Source organism: Saccoglossus kowalevskii, chromosome 10, assembly GCF_978046115.1.
Source record: "Saccoglossus kowalevskii chromosome 10, keSacKowa6.1, whole genome shotgun sequence".
In the NCBI taxonomy this organism is placed as follows: Eukaryota; Metazoa; Hemichordata; class Enteropneusta; family Harrimaniidae; genus Saccoglossus; species Saccoglossus kowalevskii.
The window spans coordinates 29942494-29953858 of record NC_140650.1 but is presented as its reverse complement, the minus strand read 5'-3'; positions in this window follow the sequence as shown (position 1 = coordinate 29953858).

Below are 11365 nucleotides of genomic sequence, written 5' to 3'. Positions count from 1 at the left end.
ACTTATCAATCATTAATGGAACCAAATGGGTCAGTTCTTCCATACTTAAATAAAACAAAAACTAGAGGACCCACCAATACAAAATCTAAAGTCAACAGACTCTACAAATGATCATTCAGATATGTGGATCAAAGTCGATGGTATGGCAGTTGTGCAAGAACTTATAAAGCCTGCAAATCACCATAGAAAATGTCTATATATCACTTATAGAGACTCGTGTTTGACGATTATTCTATAAAGGGTTCCTTAATAGAATAAACACAGGTACAACAAGAATATGTCAAAATACTTGTCAGAAGATGCTACTAGCAAGTACTACAACAAAAGATTCAACACTTTATCTGACACAGAAATTATTAGACAACTCTAAAGTAAGTGTCATAACCACCACACGTAACAATTATCAGTTCTCAGGGGATAGATGCAACTCCTCGGCTCACAGAAAGAAGCTACAATAATGACCTTACATGCATGGGTATACAGTACACATTCACAAAGAGAACACTGATGTGTTATTCGTTCTGAGACGCACACCTTTTATAATAATACTTGGTGTAAAAGCAGCCAATGATGAGCACAGGTAGAGCCTGGTCATACCAAGGGTGAATCAAAGAATTCTAGTCATGAAAGATTCCCACAGGCAAAGCCCAGTGTAATCAGTGCCATTTCTGCTCTAGGAACTGGATTGAAATCTTCCACTGACAATATTAAAGCATGTATATCGTACTTGTGTGGTCGTTTTGAGTAAGAAGAGTCTCAACATTACATAACCACACATACTCATGTGAACTTTAAGCAATAGGGTACTAATGAAGACATTTATCAACTACCTCTAACACGTGGGACATGTATAGAGCGCATTCAAAGATCTCAGTACCAATGTGCTTTAAGGAGCAAGATCATGTTCTTCATCAAATTCTTCCAAACCCACTGAAACTAGGCTGGATGAAAGAGGTAGGTATGAATAGGTAAACAAGCAGGTTTGTACAACCCTATTAGTTTGCGGTATTCTCGCAATAACCTCAATATACTTTTTTGTCATAATTTAGAAATATACTTGACAGGTATAAACTAATAATGTGTCCACTGCCCATAGAATGTGGGTTGTAGCTGATGGCACAAAAACGAAAATCAATAGATCAATTTACCTCAAATCACGGTTTTCCTTCACTTGTTGCCTCACAATAAATGCTCGTTATGTACATGCAACATGTGCGTGGTTATTCAATCGAATTTAGTTCTAAACTAATTGCATATACAATGGGGGGTAAAAGACAGAAGGAGTTACAACTGGTTTAAGATCAAAGTTACATCATTTCCGCCGTTTACTCAGTAATTATAATGTTTGCTTGCTAATCTAGCAGCAAACAACAAAATATCTACGAAATGAAATTATTTCAACTTTATTATTCAATGTCTGTTTAATACTAATTCACACATTAAAAACGAGTGTTACACTTCCACTAGCCATCACACGCTCGAAGATCATTGCAACCATTTCGCCAAGTGAAAAATACGGAAAACAATGTATCGGTATTTAGGCTCCGGCAACATTAGATATATACAGAGCACATCAATGTGAAGATTTTTTGAAAAAAACTCGCTGAAATCTAACTTTCAATCATGGTACACTGACCATATTTTCAAGGGGCTGCAGACGAGAGCTGATACTTCGGATGTTAGTATTACGGACGTACTTCGGGAGACCACTGGAATATTCAGAAACTGTCTGGCCAATTAGTCGATGGTCAAAAACAATTCAAACTAAGAAACGCCTGTTGTTGGTTCCACTGCCAATGGTCCCAAACCATCCTCTCTGTCCCGTGGCTATTGGTCCTCTTCAGTACCCCTGAGAACCCAGCTTTCTGCTACCTCCCTCCCCACCTAGTCACTGCCCCTCTTTTTATCAAGCGCCTTGTCTCCTTGTTGACACCTTTAGTGTCTGACATTTTTGCAATTTCCCACCCACAGCTTTCATCGGGGAGGGGCCTCATGGGCATTACAGTCTGGTATCCTATCTGAGCTCATAAAATTGTCAGGTGATTGGAAAAGTGATGCTTTCTGTATAAACATCTCCACCACTCTTTTCCACTCCGTCTTGAGACATCACAGCGCTTTAATTTGCATCCAACCTTCCTACTGACTAATGGTGTTTGGGTATTTTGGGGAATTTTATTCGTAGTGTTTTTCGGTTTGTAGTACATACAGCAGTAACCAGTTGTCTTCCCATGGCTCAGCTATGCCAGTGATTTGAATATCACCTTTGAACTGTCGCCTTTGACATGTCCACCACTAGTTGTCAAAAGGGCAGACCACTGATCTCATCAGTAGTAGTTAATTGTAAGTTTTAGATTAGTAATAAATACCTCCCTACTGTACCCAAACACCGTCTCTGTTTGAGTGCTATTGTGCTGTCCGCCTTCCTCGACAAACCCAGATTTAAGGCTTGGTTATTATATAACCAGTTTTAAATTAGGGTTTGGCCTATTGCCTGTAGGTCATGGGTCACATGCAAATAGATATTGATCAACGAATCGAAGATCCACTTTGTGATCTTTAATCGAGGATTAGCATAAGTAAATAAACTAACTCACAAGTCATGGCATTTTCAAACTAATATCGTTGCGATCGCTGCAGCCGCCAAGTTTACAGTGCCTTCTCTGCTTACCCACCCTTTTCCCACCCTGGCTTGTAAGGGATTCTTGTTACTGCTATTTACAGCATTTAATATTTACTTTAATATGCCTTGACATTGTATAACATTTGTGATTTGTTTTTGTTTTTTTTGCATTTCCTAATTATGTACAGCTTTGAGATATCTTTATATTATCAACTATGTAACAATAATTCCTATTGTCTTTTATCATTTACAAGTCTGCTGAATTCTGGTTTCCCTGTGAACATTTTATGTAGAAAGTTGTTGCTATTATCTTTGCAATTTGACAGTACTTTTACATTTTGTTTTCTTGTCAGTTATGAGATTGTTTTTCCCCTTTAGGGGGAATTTCATTCGTAGTGTTTTGAGGTTTGTAGTACATGCAACAGTTACCAGTGTTCTCCCCCTGGCTCAGCCTTGCCAATGATTCGAATATCACCTTTGAACTGTCACCTTTGACATTTCCACCGCTAGTTGTCAAAGGGGCAGACCACTGATCTCATCAGTAGTAGTTAATTGTGAGTTTTAGATTAGTAATAAATACCCCTACTGTACCCAAACACCGTCTCTGTTTGAGTGCTATTGTGCTGTCCGCCCTCCTCAACAAACCCAGATTTAAGTGAACGCGTACACAGTGACGCCATTTTAAACAATGACCTTTGGCCAGACAGTTTTCAAATATTCCCGTGGGCTCCCTAAGTACGTCCGTAATACTAACATTGGAAATATCAGCTCCCGTCTGCAGCCCCTTCAAAATATGGTCAGTGTACCATGATTGAAAGTTAGATTTCGGCGAGTTTTTTTCAAAAAATCTTCTGTATATATCAAATATTGCCAGGGCTTTTTGTTTTTTGGGTAACTGCAGCTTCTGGCGTGTCGATGTCACATATGTAATGATAACAGTGTCTAAATACCAATACATTGTTTTCCTTATTTTCAGTAACAATAGCAATAATCTTTGAGCGTGTGATGGCTAGTGGAAGTGTAACACTTGTTTTTAATGTATGAATTAGTAACAGACATTGAATAATAAAGTTGAAATAATTTCATTGCGTAGATATTTTGTTGTTTGCTGCTAGATTAGCAAGCAAACATTATAATTACGAAGTATACGGCGGAAATGATGTAACCTTTGATCTTAAATCAGTTGTAACTCCTTCTGTCTTTTACCACCACTGTATATGCAATTAGTTTAGAACTAAATTTGGTTGAATAACCACGCACATGTTGCATGTACATAACGAGCACTTATTGTGGGGCAACAAGTGAAGGAATACCATGATTTGAGGTAAATTGATCTATTGATTTTGTTTTTGTGCAATCAGCTACAACCCACATTCTATGGGCAGTGGACACATTATTGGTTTATACCTGTCAAGTATATTTCCAAATTATGACAAAAAAGTATATTGAGGTTATTGCGAGAATACTGCAAACTAATAGGGTTGTACAAACCTGTTTGTTTACCTATTCATACCTACCAGAATGTCTGTGGCTTAATTACAGATTACAGCCCCGAACGGAAACTATTAGGGAATATACATGGGTCCACAAAAAACACCCTAGGGCAGCATTCCCCATAGAAAAAGGCCTCGTAATTGAGGCCTGACCATTTCATTCTCACAAACGTGACAGAAATCTAAAACTACTTACCCACAAGGAGTCTTGTCCTGGGATACAACCACTCAGGCGACTCTTCAGGGACCAGGTGCCTCAAGAGTAGACCCCCCAAATTTAGGGAGGCCTACTAAAGTCTGAACAATAAAATAGGGCCCCAACAATTTTAATGCGTAAAAACAGTGTATTGCTGGGGTTCGATAGTGCAGATCAAAACCAGCAGCATCAAGCAAAGGAGGCTGGTTTCGACTGAAGACACTATCGTGTTAACACTTTCGCGCTTGGTGGTTTGGGCTTGGTCAACGAACAATGTCTGACCCGTCACCGCTGGTCCCAAGCTGTGGAGACCCTCCTCCAGCGCTTGGAGGTCTCTCAGGTAATACTTAATGAAGACATTATGAGATCTCTAGAACCCTGCTCAGAGCACCTGCTTGAGCGAGGCACCAGACATCAAAGCCAACGCGTTGGCCACCCCCAGCACTTGGTGTGTCTTCACCTGGTGACGTTCCAAATGAGTCGATGAAGTAGCCATTAAATTATAGGCTTCCACGATCGTATCAACAATCAAGTGGCTCTGTATGTTCCGCCTATAACAGACAAACATGTGCTTCTCACTGCCCCTAGACACCTTGGTGCGATCGAAGTACCAGCTCAGAGCTTGCACAGGACATAAATCCGTTCCTGACGGTCTTCCATGCCCACTAAGATAGTGAGGCGTGGAACGATGATTGGTTCAGGGTCACGCCCTGAGATTTGATTCTTGGCAAGGAAGCCCATCCAAGTCTTCAAAATAAAGGAGGCACATCTGTCACTAAAGGACAGTACCCCATCTCGGAGCTCCGCCTACCTGACACCAGAGCAAAACGAAAAACTGTTTTCATAGTGACATACTTCATGTCCGCCTTTTCCATAGGCACGTAGGGGTGGTGTTGTAATGCCGCTAGCACCAACAACAAGTCCCAGTCAGGAGGATTCGTTAGCCCCTTGGTGCGTGACTTCTTCGAGCTGAAAGACTTAAACAGTTGTATCATAATAGAACTCAAAGCCAGTTTCAGTCCAGCAGATTCTGATAGAACTAAGAATAAAACTGACCGATATCCAAGAATTGTCGATATAGATTTTCCTTGATCAAATAAATATAGGAAAAAATCAGCTACCTCGCTAATATATTGGTCACACCAATCAATGTACAGTCTCCATCTGGGTTCGTACAAATGTCTGGTGCAGTCTGACTGTACCGAAACAACGAACTTGGACAACTTTGCAGAAAGCCTTGCGCTTACATGAGTTTATTGACAGCCTCCATGCATTAAGATGGAATAGTGCAGGGCTCATCAGTAGAGTGCCGTCCGGCTGGGACAACATATCCAGAAGATTCGGCAACTCTACTGATGACTCTGGTTGGGAACCAGACCTTCACTGGCAAATTGGGCGCCACCAAATTCAGAATGCAGGTGGGCTTGATTCCAACACTTGGTGCACCAGTTGGATGGGTGGAAAGGCGTAAGCGTCCATGACTCCAAGAGATCAATAGAGTGTCCATGGCAAAAGCGCTCGTCTCCAGGAGGAAAGGCACGTACGTAGGGTGATTGGCAAACAGATCTTACCGAGGCCCATCCCAGAGATGAAAAAGACGATCCGCCACTCAGTGTTCTGGAACCGAATACGTCTCGAGAGGGCGTTTGTAGCGCTGTTGCATATCCCCAGTCCCTTGGACCTGAAGATCCATCCCTGGAGCGACGCATCTGTAATGAGAGTCAGTGAGTCGTCAGAACTAGGGGTATTCCCATTCCCAAGTTCCGAGCATCCTTCCACCAAAGGATTCATTTCTTGGTCTGATAATTGAACCCTGAACGTCAGGTTCCACATGTGGACCCTGTAGTCCAGTAAGCACCTGTGAATGGGACAAGACCAGAGAGCTGCTAACATAACCAGATGACGAACTGAAGTAATTTTGCATACAAGACGTATCAGTTGGCACATCAACGTCAATCCCATCGACAGGAGTTGGTTGAGAGGGGCGAACAAGCCCTCGCTCTGTGTCGAACTGCATACCCAGAAAAACCAGGATGTGGGACGGTATTGGGTTGAACTTGGCAATATTTTTTTAAAAAGCCCAACTCGTGGAGGAGCATTTGCATCAACCGCACATGCTCCACTAACACCTCCCTGTCTCGACTGTGTAATAACCAGTCTTCAAGTTGCTGGGTCACCTGTCTTAGCACCCTGGTAAACTCATAAACATTGCCCTCTAATGGGAATCTGAGATACCGGCTGCATGAATGGTGAATGAGGATGTAGAAATAAGTGTCGCTCAAATCAAGCAACGCCAGCCAATCACCCAAGTGCACTGACAGAAGTACCAAAGCCGACTAAGGTCTAGGACTGGATGCCACCTCCAAACTCTTGGGAATGAGGAAGATGTGGGAATAGAACCTTGGTAATGAATGGGGTTCTCCACTATGCATATCGCCCTTTTCTCCAGAAGGCTAACTACTCCCTGTCAGATCATCTCCGCCTTGACCTCGTCCCTCGGCAAAAGACCTGATGGAGGATGAGGAGTCATAGGAGGAGGAGACCGAAGAGGAATCAGATACCCACACTACACTACTACGAGCATTCAGGGATTATAAATTCTCCTGCGCCAAGCTGGTATGTGCTGCATAGGACGCGATCCGATCCGAGGAGTAGACGGAGGTTTGGAGCTAGTATGGGAGGACAAAGACGGGGAGACTGAGCCAGAGGACTCCGGGGAGGGAGTCATACCACCGTCCATGTCCAGGCAGCCAATGAAACTTCGCTGCCCCCTGGTCCCCAGAAGTGCCAGAATGCCTACCGCCAAAGCCACGTTTCTTGGGCTTTTCCTGACACTTCCCGCTACTAGTCTTTTTCTGCCCTTTTCAAGGAGACCATGAGCACTTTGATCCTCACTGGTTTTGGTCCTGAGCAGAGGACTTACTACCTGAGCCGCCTTTCGTTTTTTATTTGAACTGTTGACCAGCCACCTTGGCCAACAGGGACAATAGCTTCAATTGGATATGCTGATCTTCAGCAATGGCCAAACAGTTCACCGCATCAGTTAACCGGCCATCAAATAGCCGGTTACGCCCCAAGGCCTTCTCCACAGGTGATCAAACTCATCTCCTGCTGGGGTAGGATAGGCGCACTGACTCTCGCTCAACTGAAACAGCTTCTGCCAAGAGGGCAATATGGAGTTGCATGATATCGCACATAGCGACTCTCTGCACAGCCAGCAACTGGCCCATCTGCCCGAGGATCAAGGTTCGTTGCTGAGCACTCAGAGGCTCAGAACTTAGCAAAGTGAGCTGATGCTCTAATGCCAAAGGAACCCAAGTTCTGCCTGTAAAGCCTGATGCACTTGTAGGCACTGGTGCCGGTCAAATGTCCACGCAATGTGGCCTTCCCGATATGCATTACCCTCCTTAACAAATGTATGGGTACCGGGATCGGGATGGGAAACCCATAAAGCTGTGGTACTACATGAGTGTCCCACACCAGGGACCTATCAATGGTTCACATAGCTCCAATGGGTATCGATTCACCCTACGGGAGATTGGGACAGGACCGCTCCAAAACCAGGATCAAGATGTTTGTCTTTTTCTCTCAAAGGGTACCAATCGCCCCCTCCATCGCCCTCTGGGCTCCCTCCATAGCCTGGAGCAAACAAGGTGCCCAGGGGAGTTGGCCAGCAGGCATGGTCTCCACGACGGCAGTGGGAGAGGAAAGCGCTGATGAAAATGGTTTCAAAGGCAACTCCCTTGCTGGCCCTGTACAAAACAATAGTCTTGTGCCAATCACTGCCCAGTTCACAAACTGCGACTTTAACTGCATATTAGTAAGGGTCAGCTGGGCTCCGGTTGGTTGGTAGCCTATGACTGTCCCGACAAAGTGGCTATGAGAGATGACAAAGCACTCCCCTCCCTGCTGGGGAAGTGGTAGCTGCACCCTGCAAAAGGGTTGTGTTCCACCCTGTACAGAGGTACCAACACTGGACTCCCCTCACAGAGCCACAAGTCGGGTCAGCCTGAGCCTGAGGGGGTTTGTGGGGAATTCGGAAGAGGACACGTAAGGCAATCCGTTCCAGGGAGAGGGTCCCCTTCTATAAAAAAAAGTGGATGGTCCCTTTCCCACTAATTTGAGTTGCCCCTCCCTAAAGGAGAGATCACCGGGGATGGGAAACATCTGACCCTAGTCCTGGCAGAGGAGGGACAGACAGTATCTCAGCCTGTGCCTGCCCACCTGACTGGCCCCAGGTACTCCTGCGTCGTGCCCTGCAACTGCAGAAGGGAGTTGACTTTCGAGGCTAGATTAAACATCCAGGCCTTCCAAGCCATCTCTTCACCATGGGAGAGCTAGTCACCTTGACCAATATCGGAAAGGGAAGGCAACAAGGCCTGTCGCTTTGTTCACGCAAGCAGCTGAAGTCTTGGTGGATTGAACCGGTTCAGTCCCTAAGGGCCATACCGATTCCACCTCGCTACTTGGTGTTGATGTCAGCGCCCCATTAGGAATACTCCGTTTACCGACATTGGTAATCGTGGTGACTGGCAACTCCGATCCGCTGGAAAAAGCGGTGGAACGGTGCCTGTCTCATTAACATCGAACAGGGAAACTAACTCCACATTGAGAGAATTTAGTTTAAGCAGGGAGTCAGATCGTGACACCTCTCGATCACTCTCAGTTCTCGATCGAAGGCGAGCCTCGTCTCGATTACCAAGTGGAGGGAGAGATTTTTCACTCATTGAATCAGACATTTCATCGACAGCTGTGGCTTTTACCAGCTTTCCACCTCGCCTGGCAATGCGACCACGTTTTAGGATCCCATTTATCGCAGAGACCCTCCAGGCAATAACCAGAGTCCCTAACGCAACCCAAACATGAATGGCAACATATGTGCGGATTCCAACTCAGCATTTTTTGATGGCAAGAGGAGCATGTTTTATGTCCTGACTTTTGCGTCGTAACATTCTTTGTCTATTTTAGAGACTTAGGGAATCACCAGTTAATTTGACCGAGGGGGTGCCGGTGAATTTCACATGTTATTGTTAAATAATCACAAGTCCCCCCTAGGTGTATATTAAAAATTGGGCTGTCCCCCCTTAGAAAAAGACAAAATATGGTAGCCCCCCCCCCCTCCCCCATGATTTTTTTTTAAACAATAAAGATTTACATTAATGAATCGTTGCATGCTTCCAGGTTCCAGCTCTTCTCAATGACCTCGTCACTACAGTTTAAGGAACTATTAAGTCATCAGTCTCTATTTCCTCTGCACTGTCAACAAGATCATCACCATCAGAGTCCTCTGAGTCAGTTTCGTCAGTGTTGTACATTCTGGTGTTTACAGTTTGTAAATGTTCAGTGATTTTATGTGTTTTTGCTTGATCTTTATATGATTTTCTGATTACATCACTGGTAATTGTTTTCATTTTGTCTTGTTTGTTCCCTTTTTTTGGTAGCTTATTATGGTCCAAGTACTTTTCCAACTCAGCTACTGTCAATGTTTTTAGTGTCCCATTCAACACCAAAGAAATGCAGTCATATTCACTATGACTTTTTTCCTGTTTCTTTTGTTGTTGTTTCTTTCTACCCTTTTCCGTAATGGTTTTCATTTGCTTTAGTGTGGTAAGGTGTTGTAAATAGTCTATGACATATTGCTCTTCCACTGCATACTTAGAGGAAAATTATTTGATGCTCTCAGTATTCTCCAAAGATAAAAGCCCATTTTTGAAATTCTGCGTGATGTTGAAACGCGGCTGCCAATCATCTGGCTGTCTTCTTTCAGTATTACTATTCACACATTGGGTCTCATGCACGCTTAAGAAGTGGTACGGCCTCTCACTGTTTGGCACTGGTTGTGGAAAGTTACTCTGACTTATTTACCAGTTATGGAAGACACCTAAAACAGTGGGCTACTGAACAGACGGCTTACATTGACAGCATGGTGAGTGAACTGCAGTCAATCTACTGAGTTCATGGCAGATCTTGATAAAACACTGACTTGGTTAAGAAATGTATTTCATGGACTGTCAGATGTAAGTGAAAGAAGAATAAGCAGAGAAAAGAAAACAGGAGAAAAGTGAAGAAGCGAAAACGAGATCGTTTTGCAAGAGGTGTTACAGCTTTGTTACAAAGGATAACATCCACTGAGGTAGTACAAAGATGTTTCCCTGATGGTATACATGGTTCAGTAGATTTTGAAATCTCAGATCAAACTGAAGCCAATTTGAAGTTGTCAAAGATGGATGCAGTATATTTGCAATACCTCATTCATCGCAATGTCTTCTGTGCTGCAGCTAAGCAGCAGATGATAAAGCTGTATGAAGAACTGAAGTTAAAATATGAGTGCCTGTCTGATAGTTCCAGCGGAGAGAGTTATGAGGATGGTGAAAGTGGTTCTAATGATCCTGGTGATAGTGCCGATACTGACATTCTTTGCGATGAGGATAGAGATTTATTTATTTACATACAAAATATTACACTATATAAATATATTTTATCTTTATATTTTGTGTTATATTAGTGTGTTTGCTTTTCACAAACTTGTTTAAAAGGTTTGTTTTTCTTCATACAGTGGAAAGTGCAGCAAGTTTTTTTATGCCATTCACAGAGGTTTATACTGTTTACAAATGAAGTTTCATATTTAATGTTTTATACTAATTTGATTAAGTTATTGTTGTGCAATAAAACTAAAAACAATAACTCTTTCTCATTGCAGTATGTTCATCACAGTAGCCGTCGTCTATACAATATATGTGAATAAACCCAGAAAATTATAAACCCCCCTCCTTCACTCTTGGAAAAATTGTTAGCCCCCTTTTTTCATATACAGAAAATGGAAAGGCCCCCCCTTAGAATTGCCCGGCACCCCCCAGGCCAGATTAACTGGTGATTCCCTTAGTCATCATGCAGTCTAGAAAAAAAAAGAAATGAGATCGTGAAAAAACGAGTAAAATTCACTTCGCCAATCAAGGCGAATATAAACTGAGCTGGCGATTCAACTAAAACAGGTAAAAAATATGCCCCCTAATAATGCAACGCTTTTACCGTAATGATGTTGTTGTCGAAGTCGAT